Here is a 14,340-nt window from a genome sequence, read left to right on the forward strand (position 1 = left end):
TACTAGGGCTCAGAGTTGGGATACTTTGTTGTTTATGCTACGTATATTGAGATGGGCTAGTTTGAAGGAGTTAGATAATTTATTAGGGGAATTAATAGGGTAGTAATTTTGGTTGGGGAGAGTGGGAGATGTTTTATTTGGACCTGGGTTAGGAGGGATATCTCCATCTTTTAATGAGAGTAGTAGTCCTATATAGCTAGGGTTATTGACTTTGTTATATAAAAATGGATTTTTTCTGGAATTAAGTATGTTATATTTGATATGTGTTATTCTGTGATACTTTGCGAATAGGTAGTTCGGTGAAGATGTTATTTTAGCATGGATAAGAAGCAGTGGTAGCAATAGAGCATTAGTTTCCTTGTTAGGGTAGTGAAGTTTAGGATGTAGGGGATATTCATAGGTGGTGAGTAAATATGATAGGGTAAAAGAGAATAGTAGTAGTGGTGTGAGTAAAAGTATGATATAAAGTGTAGTTGGTGGGTTATACATTGTACAACAGTTTTGGATGTATATAGGTAAAGTTTGTAAGTAATAAAGAGTGAGGCTAGAGGAGTGAGAAGGTTAAGGTATGGTAGAAGGATGTGTATGGAGAAGTTGGGTCAGAGAGACAGAAGAGTGCAAAGTGTTTTGGGATAAGTGGGAAATGAAGAGGTGCAGTTATCCTTGTCTAGGTGTAATTGGAGAAGGAAGAGGTGTGGTTAAGGTAGTATGAGAGTAGGACGCTTGGGGTGGGTGGGAATTGGGGGTAGGTAGTGGAGCGGAGTGAGCCCACAGGGCAAACGGAGCGGTTTAAAGACAAATCCAGAAGCAGTAATCAGGAAACAATCAGCAAGACTGACTCCAAAGGTGAGTTTAAAAAGCCAGGTAAGGGAAAAATAAACCTAGAAAGGGTGGGTAAGGACAGAAGGAGTAGAGGGTAAAGTTGGAGGACTAGTTATAAGGAAAGGGACAGCAGGAGACTAATTATTGTGAATGCCTGAGGCTAGGAGACAGGTAAGAGAGAAATAGCTGAGGTAAGGTCGCTCCCTAGTGGGCAGGTCTGATAAATTGCAGGCTAGGTAAGAGAGGGAGTTTGAGTTCTACAAGGGAGGCTGGCAAGACAGGGAGTAAATTTCCTTTTAGTTTAAAAAAGAGGATAGGAAGACAGTGTCTAAAGTGAAAGCAGGGGAGCAGGGGGTGCTTCTGGCTGTCCTAGCTCAGGGCTTTTTCTAACCTATGTAGTAGAGAAACCAAAGTAGAAAGACTTTCTGGCAAGAAATTAGTCCACAAACATACTCTGCTGGTGTCCTTTAGAGAGGGATTTAAGGGTAGCTTATTCAGCAAGGTGAGCCTCCGATAAATGGAAGGTCCTTTAGGTTCCTATACTTTAGTGCAGGATACACAAGATGGGCAGGTAACTTGAGGAGGCAAGAGAGAGAAGGAATTGATGAGAAAAGGTAGATTATCATAAAGCAAGATGAGCTTCCTCATGTATTACACAATCAGCATAAATTGATACATTTCTAGTAAGTTACAGTTCTAAAACAAAATAAAAACCAGAACTTTATGCAGATGGGTTCATCAATTCACAAGAAGCAATATCAGTAGATAATTTATACTTCCAAAAACCATATTAATACCAGTGCAATGATATTAGAGCTAAGTTTTATACATGTAGTATTGTAGCAGTTTTAAAAAAATAGTAATTAGACCTTGGGAGATATTTCAGACTGTAGTTTTATACTCTTACAGCAGTTAAAACATGGCAATTGAAGATTTGACATACTTAACTACAGTACAATTTAGTCATGTTAAGCAATTCAGCAAGAGCTAATACAAAGCACTGCAGTAGTAAAATAGTGTGTTGAGCATTCACTTAAAATATTAGTCTCGCACAAATACAGTACAAGGTTGGTTTCAGGGTAGAAGAGTAAGCAGTAGTGTAGTGCACTATTTAGGGATATAAAAAAGCCATATACAGGCTCCAAGGACCCATGTAAAAGCAGAACACGCTGCAAGAAGGGTCCGCTTGAGAAGGAGAGAAGAGAAGTTAGTTTAGTTATACTTTATAGTAAGCCAACATAATGAAACCATTCTCTTCACCAATTCAGTTGTACAGGATATTCAGACCCCTTTTATGAGTAGTCACTACTACACAACGTAGTGAGAGAACATAGACAAGAAGACACCAATTTACACTAAAAGCGACTGCACTAAAGTACTCAGTATGCCAATAGTGTAGCTATAAAAACCTTATGCTTGCACTGGATACTCCTTTAAAGGGAGACACACTCAGGGAAGGGTCCGGTTATATAGGAGAATAAAGCTAAAAGCTTAAAATCAGTTATGGTACTTCAATGCCTAAAGTCAGTTAACAACTGCTTGAAGGCAGCACAAGGACAGAAACGGACTCACTGAGCAAAAAGCAAGTATTGCCGTATAATATAAAGGGATTATTTCATTACATCAATGTTCAACGTACTAGCTATACTGATGCATTAAAAACACTTTTAAGTGGCACTATCCAGCTATTCCAGGCATCAGAGGTCCGTGAGAAAGCAGAACCACTCCAAGTAAGGTTCGCTTATTGGGGAGTAAGAGGATTAAAAGTAAGTAGCTGTAAAAGTACTAAGCCAAAACCGGTTATCAGCTGTGCACAAACCTAAAGTCAGTTATCGGCTGCTCAGGAAGTAGCACTATAATGTCTTCAGCCAAATGTACAAGCGAATACAGCAAAATTGCATAAAGATGCACTAAAAACACTCTTAATTGGCACTATCTATCTTTCCCGGCGTCAGAGGTCCATTGTTTATTTTTTTTCTGCCTTCTTTGGAGGTATTAGTCTTTATTTATTAGTAGTACTGAAAGTAGCTGTAAAGTCACCTTTCTTGAAGTTACTGCTCACAAAAATTACATTAATGAAAGTTATGAACAGAGGATTTCAAGAAAATCCACGCATGATAGGACAAACTTTAATGAGAATTTGCTCTAACCTTATCAGTGCTGTGAATGCATGCAAAACAAGTGAAATTCTGATTACAGTGTTAAAAGAATAGCTTCTCTTGGCACCTATTGCACTTATGAGACGTGTTAGTGAGAGTCCCATAATAACAGAAAAAAGTCCAAAAACACAGAAGAACAGCAAATATATCAATTATTACTATTCTACTTTAAAGTAATTTTTGCAGGGGGTAAGCCACCCTTTGCCCCCAATGATAGCAGGTAGCCCCCACACCTCCTTAAGTTACATATACCAACTCTAAGATACCTTTACATCAGAGAAAAGGAGCTATTTTGAGAAACAAATGTCTCAGACAACATATGTAAATCTGCATTTTTTGGTCATTCAGTCTCACAATTCCATGATGTGAATTAATGAGCCTTGGAGTTGAAAATTGTTACCAACTGCCTAGTACCTCACCGAATAAAAAGTTGAGGAGGTTTCTTAGGGCTGAGTCATCTCCCTAATGTTGAACTAACTATCTTTGTGTATCAGAAGTAATTAGAAATGGTGCAAAATCACAATACCAAAGACAGCAGCTGCAGCTCTTCTTTCTGTTTTTGGATTTTCTCCTTTCTTTGATGTATTTGTGAATGTTTTATATATATATATATATATATATATATATAGATATACACATATATATATAAAAATGGTGTTGTTGTGGCTTGCTGAGACCAATATGTGTGGCCTGTCATTGCAGAAAACTTATTTATTTTACATTGTGTCAAACTAAAATCCTGATGAGTTTAATATGGCATGCTGAGACCTCTTTGCGATGAGTGTCAGGGACACACGGGTGAAGATCGAAGAGCTAACCTAAGAAACGAAAGTGTATAGTATAAAACAGAAGCCAAATAATAAAGTGAAAATATACAATGACCATAGTGTTGACAAGAAACATTCTCTTGATGTGCATAGGAAGTCAGATTCTGTTGAAATTCAAGTCTTATTTACCAAGATGTATCCAACATCTAAACATGTTTACAGAAGATGTGGTAGAAATAATAATTTTGGAAAAAAATTGTAAAAGAGAAAACAAAATAAATAAGATCAAAGGAATTTCATCTTATAGGAAAATATGAAAATCAGCTGTTTATTAGCACTGTTACAGTTGAAAGAGGGCAGGGTAGTGAGAGAATAAAGGGATAGTGCATCAACATTTAGAGTGAAAAATGCTTTAGATTAAGAATGGAAGTGATAAATTGAAATTATACACAGGTGCTGGTTATAATAGTTTGCAAGGCAATCCTTTTACAGCACTGGTCTGTATGGCAGTGTAACTAAAACAATGTATAAACTACTGATATGGCTCAGTTTGCAACACTCAGAAGCTACTGACAGGTGTATAACAACAGAATGTATAAAGAAACAATGCTACTGGAAAAAGAAGAATGGGTTGGGAATCTGATTTACATAATGTTTTATGTGATTTGGTTTGTGAGAATTTGGGTATAGTAAATATAGCCACTATATATATATATATATATATATATATATATATATATATATATATATATATATATATATATATATATATATATATATATATATATATATATATATATTTTTTTTTTTTTTATATGTTCATAGCTATCATACATACTGTACAGTATCATAGCAAAGAAGTCTTGCATGACTATGGAGTACTTTTCATAGAGCAGGATAGCTTGTCTGGAAAATATCCTGTTTACATAGGTCTATTTGCTGTTTCACTTTAAGATGCTGTAAGAATGTAGCTACATATGTCAAATGTAGAAATGAACAGGAATTGAAGTGAATGGAAAGTTCAGGGACTGAATCCAAAAGGCTTGAACTCAGTGTAAATGACATATTCCTGTGTATTATATCACATTATACAACGACCCCCCATTAATATTCAAAAACGTGCACACTGATTGGTCAGCGTGCACGTTGTAAATCAGAGTTATAGTAATGGAAAAAGGTCCGGTCGCCTGGACTTTTTCCATTACTATAACCTCTTTTTTTACAGCAACGGATACCACAAGATCTCCGTTGCTTCACACTGTCTCCCTATGTTAAACGAGTTTAACATAGCGAGACAGCTTTAAAAAAAGCAACGGTTGATTCCCTGTTGTTTATTTTAAAGCTGTCTCGCTATGTTAAACAAGTTTAACATAGCGAGACATTTGTAAAAAGCAATGTAGATCTTGCTTTCTCCATTGCTTTTTTCAAAACTGTCTTGCTATGTTAAATGGGTTTAACATAGCGAGACAGCTTTAAAAAAAGCAATGGAGAATCTCCGTTGCTTTTTTTAAAGCTGTCTCGCTATGTTAAACCCATTTAACATAGCGGAACAGTTTGTAAAAAGCAACGGAGATCTTGCTTTCTCCATTGCTTTTGCCCACAGCTCTGATGTACTGCTTAGGCATACGCATGCACAGTACATCAGAACTGCCGCATAATACCAGACAGCTGCGGAAGGGCAGCAAAGAGGCATTATACAATGCCATTATTTAAGAAAAGTAATTATTTTTTTTCTTAAATAATGTCATTGTATAATAGCAATAACCCATGCCTGGGTGTGGGTAATTCTGGATTTACCCACGGTTGGCTTTGTTTGGCCACTCAGGCTTCGTCCTCATGACCAAACCACACCAACCGTGGGTAAATCCAGCATTATTATTTATTTTTTTTGACCGGGAATGTCAGACTAGGTTCCACAGAGCCTGTTCCCACTGAGCCTGCCGGAGACCCGACCAGAATGCTCCAGATGCATGTCTTTCTTTGGAAACCGGGGGGGAACCAGGTGCCGACCTGCCCAGAACACGCAAACTCCACAAAGAAGGCAAGACAAAAGGGCAGAGAAGAGAACAAGAGAACCTCTGTGAGGAGCGTGACGGAACCGATTAGCACCACTGCCGCCCATTACCCACATCCAGGTGTGGGTTATTGCTATAGTAAACTACTTACACCAAAAACAAGTCTTTTTGAATCCATCTCCCAGTGTAAGACTGTTTATAGATAGGCATTATACTGAAGTAAATCACTCTCACCAAAAGCAAGTCTTTCAAAATCAGGGCAGGTTTACATCAGAATAAGCCACACTCACTAAGAGAAATTGTTTGAAGTCTGGCCTTAGGTACTTTCAAGATGCAGGCAAATCCAGCAGAATGTGTAAAAAACCTGCCCACTGTCATGAAGCAGGATGTAATTCTCATGTGTACTGAGCCACCAAATCTGAATAAAGTACTTAAACTGAACAATTGACCACTACATATTGTGGTTACCTTTGATAAAGATGCCTTGTTAATTCCAAACTCTTATGTTTTCATTGGAATGTAATGCAAATAAAGGGATCTGGGAGATAAAGCTTGATGAAGAAAACTTCAAGTTGTTCAATACAGTCACTACACATTTAAGAAGATTGAGATTACTGAAATCTTAATTTGTTATCCCGCTCATACTGGAATATGTTGAAGAACAGTTGCACAAGTACATTAAGCCTTAGTGTTGTAAATGTAAATAATGATCTACTAGAGTCAAGTCAGACATAAGAAGATCAAACAGACTAGAAACCAATGCAATTATTGAAAAACTTATGCAGCGTAACTGTAAAAGAAATAAGAACAAGTGGAAAGTGAAAGTGAAAAGTATGAATTATGTGATTCACATTCTTATAACACTGGAAATTAATATAAGCTCAGAGAAAGATAGAACAGCAGTTCAAATAGCAAAACATTAATTATATTTCTGGGAATGATGCAACATATTGCAAGGCTTACACCTATGTTGTCTGAGGTAACTGATATAACCATGCCAGTTAGAAAACTGCTTGAGCAAGATACAACTTGTTAAAAGAGCTGTGAATGGTAAAACAGTTTGGAATTGCTTAAGAAAGAAGTCACGGAAACAAATATAATAAAATGTTGTGATATTAATAAACCAGGTGCCTTATAACTGAATGTGTCTGAATGGCATATTAAATTGGATCATACGAAAACTGTCAAGTTGCATATAGATCATGAGCATTCTTAGCTATATATATGACATTCATCTCATAGAATAACAACTTTTATTAGGATTGCATGAATTGATAATTATAAAGATATATTTACAGCAAAGAAGTACAGGTAGATTAGATAATAAGTTATAAAAAGCATATTTAGAAAGTCTTTGTACAAGCAGCCTCTGTGATTATGGAGAATATGACGTAATCTGCAAGATGTAGCATTCCACACTTTAGCTATGAGCTGCTGACAAGATTTATCATGTTGTCAAAGTTTTGATTCCCTTAACCTTACTTTGCCTGCTCTTTGACTCTAAGGAGGTCCCTTACAGATAAGGTGCTCCAAAGTTTCTACTGAAAAAAAGATATGTACCCAGTGGGCTTATATGGTTAACAAAGTGAAGTAAAAGGTATGATATGAGAATGAAATACAGAAAAGGCAAGTATCCATATATAGCAGATTTGATGCAAAAATGATATTTACCTCAACAAAAAAGGCCAGTTAGACAAACTACAAATCAACTGTGTAACATCACGGTTGCCAATTGAAGAAAAAAGTTGAAAGCTTCATACGTGTGCTAAAACTTACGCAGAAATGAAATTACTGAAATTAGAGACAATGTGAAGCTGGACAGTACAAGATTCGGCTGTCAGAAAGGAAAGTCATTATTGCTTCTTTCCAGGAAGCTAGAAGTTGTGTACAAAGTACATTGTCCTAAGCCAACAAAATTACTGTTAGCAGATATTAAAGATAAAAGATTATTCATAGAATTCATGAGTCATATCTTAGAATAGTAAAGTGCAATAAAAAAAGAGAAGAGAAAGAGTATTCACAGGCCAGCATTATCAACCTAAACAGTGAATGTTTTTTACAGAAATGCAATGTGTGTGTAATGTATACCATATTAGTAATTCTGAATAGCAGAATGGTAGCTGATAAACTCCAAGATCATCCTTCTAGTAAAGATTGTGTAAGTCTTCAAGCTTAGTTGGCAGCCATTTGTTTATTTCAAATAATCCATATACCTGATAAAAAAATAATTGCACCACATACTATATAGTGATTACCTTAGTAGACAGCACACGTAACTCCATGATAAGTGTGTTCAAGCTCTTAAGCTCAAGATCTGTCTTGATGCTCTGCCATCTGACAATCCTCCACAGTTTAAGGGTATGGAATTTAAGACCTATGAACAACACTGGGAGTTCATCCTGTGGCAACAAGCGCAAGATGCATAAAGTTAAACTGACAAAGGGCTAAACTAACCAGAATTCATGAAAAGAGATACTGGCATTAGCTATGTAGATTTCTATCTTACAAATTGGCAATATAGGAAAACACAACAGCACAATCTCATTCTATGCCCACCTAAGTTTACAATGTGAATAACACTGAAAAGCAAATTACCAGCAGTTGCACCTTCATTAATGCTAAACAATCAAGACAGAGTAAAAGACATGATGGAAAGAAATCAAGAAATCAAACATGTTACTACGGCAAGTACTCCAGAAGACATTCTGAAATTGTTTTATGAAGGTAGTATGAGCATCCAATATGCTGCCAAGGTTCAGAATCTAGATCCTGAAGATGAAGTTGTTTTATTGATCAACAGAAGACCGATGCTTTATGAGTTTGTTATCAGCTGATGAACCAAAACGGGTACAGAAATGTACTAAAGCAATGTTAATATTTGAATCACATAAATTAGAAATTTTTCTTATATCTTCACCAGTAAGAGAGCAGCCAGAACTGTCCCAAAAAGGATTAAAAGTTGACAGCATATCTCTCAGCTCTTCAGATTTTTGCAGAATGTCCGATTTTTCTCTGTTCCTCATAAAATTTTGTTTCTCTGGCACATCATTGGCAAATCATTGAAGACTTGAAGTCAGAAAACAATGACAGACATTTCTGTTTCAGTCTGCATACCAATTAATGCTAATGCAAGACTTGTTCTGTCAGCTTTCTAAGTTTGTAAAAGCAATACTTAAACTGTGTCCCTATTTCGAGGATAATGTCCCTCCATCATTTATGTCTTTGTCCAGCTTTCTTGATCTAAGAAGTTGAGAGGTACAGTTGAGAGAGAACAGTCCTGTTAAATATGCTAGATTTGGAAGGCACCTAACTAAACCTATCAGATATATGAAACAGATCTTGCTGCTAAAGACTGGTCAGCTGCATTCATTAAAATGGTTATAGAATGATAATTAATAAATGGGTTAACTAAAACAATCCATGAGATGTCTAATGTAGAATTAAACACAAATTAATAAATGATCAGTGTACAGGAATACATGATTCATCACAAAATAAATGGAAAAAAGGAGGTGCAATATGTTGGTGTCTGTGTCTTTAAATATTGGGGGATTATAGACAGAAAATGCATGTCATGTAGTACGTCTACTTTTGAAAGGTAGAAACAGTAAAAACTACATAGAGGCAGGTCATATACAAAGCTTGTCTAAGTCTTTAGTATCCAGGGAGAGATGCTACTAATGTTATAATCACCATTTTCATGAATGTGGGCAAAAACAGAAAAAAATACTATGGCTGACTGAAGGCTCTTTAATAGGGTAATTAGCAAAGGTTTCAGTATATGATTTACATATAAAGGATGAGTTCTGAATTACTTTAATTTTATTACCAACATGTATTTGTATCCCGTGTTTTCATTTTACTTTTGGAGTTGAAGCATTTCATACCATTAATGATTTTGTTCACCTAACAAACAGTTGTTTTAAGAATTGAGGAATAACTACAAAATAAAGAAATAGGATTTACTGCAAATGCTCCTAAGGTTTAAAAGTCAAGTAATCCATAATGAAACTGGATGCATAATTGTGAATATTTATATGGTACTACAAAATAGAACTGTTTAAGAATTATTAAAACAGAAAGCAGATGACTTAAAATGGATTGTATTCCGACATGACAGCCATTCAGACCAACATTTCAGCTTTTTATTTATTTATTTTTTTATGAACTGGGTACAGTACAGAAAATTTTGTTACTCATTTTTTACTCTAAAATATAATGCTGTGTAAGATTATATACTTTACTTAGCATTAGTTAATATGTTAATATGAGAATGTCTTTAAGTAACACAAAGAAAGGACATTGAGTAGTAAAAGAAGCTATTACTGTAAGCTCCAACAAACCCACCAAAATAAACCTCAAAAACTCTGGTCAGTTATCAATAAACTCTTACACCCAGATCATTCAGTCACACCCACTCCCTCAGGCTCTGATCACAACAATCCCAACCAAATAGCCAATTATTTTAATACATTTTCACAGAGACTATTCAATCTCTTGCTAATCAGCTCTCCCCCGATACCATATCTTCTTCCTCTGATATCTCCAACAGCCCCACACTATTTCATTTTCAACATGTTCCTACATCCCTTGTCTGTACCCTTATTCAGAAACTTAAACCCACCACCGTCTCTGCAGATCTACTAGCTGCAGAATACCTGCAAAAAGCTGCAAAAGCTATAGCCTACCCCCTATCCATCCTCATTAATAGAATTATTTCTGAAGGAACTATCCCATCAATTTGGAAAATTTCACATATTATCCCCCTGCATAAAGGTGGTAATTCCAAAGATTTATCTAACTACAGGCCTATAGCCATATTATCCCCACTGGCAAAAATCATAGAAAAATGCATTCATAAGCAACTATTAAGTTACCTACTAGAAAACAACTTACTAGCCACCTGCCAACATGGCTTCAGACCATTTCATAGCACCACCTCTGCTCTCTTATCCTTTACTGACTGCATTAATAAAAATCGAAATAATGACACTCTATCCTCAGCCCTCTTTACTGATCTGTCAAAAGCCTTTGACATGGTTAACCAGCAGCTCCTCATAAACATACTTAAAAACCTGTCATTGGATGCACTTGCTTTACAGTGCTTCCAATCCTACTTAAATAACAGGCAACAGCCTGTACTATGGGAAAATAACTTGTCTTCCCACCTCCCAGTTGCCCTTGGTGTCTCTCAAGGCTCCGTACTGGGTCTTCTCCTCTTCTCTATCTTTACAAATGACCTACATTCTGTAATACCTCAAGCTACCTGTATCCAATATGCAGACGATGATTCCACATTAATATGTTCAGCCACTTCACCATCAGAACTTCAGTCCCTAATCCAAAACATCTTTAGCACAGTAGAGAATTGGCTTCTACACCGATGTCTTATCTTGAACCCAAAAAAAAGGATTAAAAGTTGACAGCATATCTCTCAACTCTTCAGATTTTTGCAGAATGTCCGATTTTTCCTCTGTTCCTCATAAAATTTTGTTTCTCTGGCACATCATTGGCAAATCATTGAAGACTTGAAGTCAGAAAACAATGACAGACATTTCTGTTTCAGTCTGCATACCAATTAATGCTAATGAAGACTTGTTCTGTCAGCTTTCTAAGTTTGTAAAAACAATACTTAAACTGTGTCCCTATTTTGAGGATATTGTCCCTCCATCATTTATGTCTTTGTCCAGCTTTCTTGATCTAAGAAGTTGAGAGGTACAGTTGAGAGAGAACAGTCCTGTTAAATATCCTAGATTTGGAAGGCACCTAACTAAACCTGTCAGATATATGAAACAGATCTTGCTGCTAAAGACTGGTCAGCTGCATTCATTAAAATGGTTATAGAATGATAATTAATACATGGGTTAACTAAAACAATCCATGAGATGTCTAATGTAGAATTAAACACAAATTAATAAATGATCAATGTACAGGAATACATGATTCATCACAAAATAAATGGAAAAAATGGGGTGCAATATTTTGGTGTCTGTGTCTTTAAATATTGGGGAATTATAGACAGAAAATGCATGTCATGTAGTACATCTACTTTTGAAAGGTAGATACAGTAAAAACTACATAGAGGCAGGTCATATACAAAGCTTGTCTAAGTCTTTAGTATCCAGGGAGAGATGCTACTAATGTTATAATCACCATTTTCATGAATGTGGGCAAAAACAGAAAAAAAATACTATGGCTGACTGAAGGCTCTTTAATAGGGTAATTAGCAAAGGTTTCAGTATATGATTTACATATAAAGGATGAGTTCTGAATGACTTTAATTTTATTACCAACATGTATTTGTATCCCGTGTTTTCATTTTACTTTTGGAGTCTAAGCATTTCATACCACTAATGATTTTGTTCACTTAACAAACAGTTGTTTTAAGAATTGAGGAATAACTATAAAATAAAGAAATAGGATTTACTGTAAATGCTCCTAAGGTTTAAAAGTCAAATAATCCATAATGAAACTGGATGCATAATTGTGAATATTTATATGGTACTACAAAATAGAACTGTTTAAGAATTATTAAAACAGAAAGCAGATGACTTAAAATGGATTGTATTCCGACATGACAGCCATTCAGACCAACATTTCAGCTTTTTATTTATTTATTTTTTTATGAACTGGGTACAGTACAGAACATTTTGTTACTCATTTTTGGCAAGAAAACTGACTACATTACTCTAAAATATAATGCTATGTAATTTAATATGAGAATTTCTTTAAGTAACACAAAGAAAGGACATTGAGTAGTAAAAGAAGCTATTACTGTAAGCTCCAACAAACCCACCAAAATAAACCTTAAAACTCTGGTCAGGCATCAATAAACTCTTACACCCAAATCGTTCAGTCACACCCACTTCCTCAGGCTCTGATCACAACAATCCCAACCAAATAGCCAATTCTTTTAACACATTTTCACAGAGACTATTCAATCTCTTGCTAATCAGCTATCCCCTGATACCATATCTTCTTCCTCTGATATCTCCAACAGCCCCACACTATTTCATTTTCAACCTGTTCCTACATCCCTTGTCTGTACCCTTATTCAGAAACTTAAACCCACCACCGTCTCTGCAGATCTACTAGCTGCAGAATACCTGCAAAAAGCTGCAAAAGCTATAGCCTACCCCCTATCCATCCTCATTAATAGAATTATTTCTGAAGGAACTATCCCATCAATTTGGAAAATTTCACATATTATCCCCCTGCATAAAGGTGGTAATTCCAAAGATTTATCTAACTACATGCCTATAGCCATATTATCCCCACTGGCAAAAATCATGGAAAAATGCATTCATAAGCAACTATTAAGCTACCTACTAGAAAACAACTTACTAGCCACCTGCCAACATGGTTTCAGACCATTTCATAGCACCACCTCTGCTCTCTTATCCTTCACCGACTGCATTAATAAAAATCGAAATAATGACACTCTATCCTCAGCCCTCTTTACTGATCTGTCAAAAGCTTTTGACATGGTTAACCAGCAGCTCCTCATAAACATACTTAAAAACCTGTCATTGGATGCACTTGCTTTACAGTGCTTCCAATCCTACTTAAATAACAGGCAACAGGCTGTACTATGGGAAAATAACTTGTCTTCCCACCTCCCAGTTGCCCTTGGTGTCTCTCAAGGCTCCGTACTGTGTCCTCTCCTCTTCTCTATCTTTACAAATGACCTACATTCTGTAAAACCTCAAGCTACCTGTATCCAATATGCAGACGATGATTCCACATTAATATGTTCAGCCACTTCACCATCAGAACTTCATTCCCTATCCCAAAACATCTTTAGCACAGTAGAGAATTGGTGTCTACACCAATGTCTTATCTTGAACCCAAAAAAAACAAAAATGCTACTGTTCACTCCCACCTGCAGGGCCACCAAACTGAACTTTACTGTTACATCTAGCAATGGAGCTATCATATATCCTGATCGTACCACAAAACTACTTGGGGTACTAATTGATAATAACCTTACCTTTGATCCTCATATTAACAACACTATAAAAAAGTAAACAAAAAATTAAGTTCCCACTACAGGATCAAACCCTTTCTAACTCCACTAGCCAGGACCACTATTGCCCATACCCACTTAATCTCAAGCCTACTATATGCCTCCCTATCTATACTAAACTATGTAAAAGCAATCTGAACAAGCTGGTTATCTCCTACAGCAATATTGCCAGATTTGCAACTGGGTCAACTTATAGAACCCATCATTTTAACAATCTTAATCAACTAGGATGGTTAGAGTTGTCAAATCTAATGCTATTGAACCAACCTAATAGTTGCCCATAAGATCCTTATCAACCAACAACTACATCAATCCTCACTAACCTTATCGCCCCTATAATAATCTCAACACCCTGCGCTCATCAAACAAACTACTGGTGCAAATAGCTAAAACCAACAATTTGGCTGGTGACTCATTGTTCTCTAATACAGTGGGTAAAACCTGGAACACCCTCCCCAATCACCTAACCTCCCTAACCTCAGTTACCCTATTTAAAAGCAAACTGAAACCATACCTTAAATCACATTGCTTATGCCCCTGTGTTAACCCAG

The sequence above is a fragment of the Protopterus annectens genome, chromosome 5.part1 (genome assembly GCF_019279795.1).
Source record: "Protopterus annectens isolate FY-2018-M chromosome 5.part1, PAN1.0, whole genome shotgun sequence".
Taxonomy (NCBI): domain Eukaryota; kingdom Metazoa; phylum Chordata; order Ceratodontiformes; family Protopteridae; genus Protopterus; species Protopterus annectens.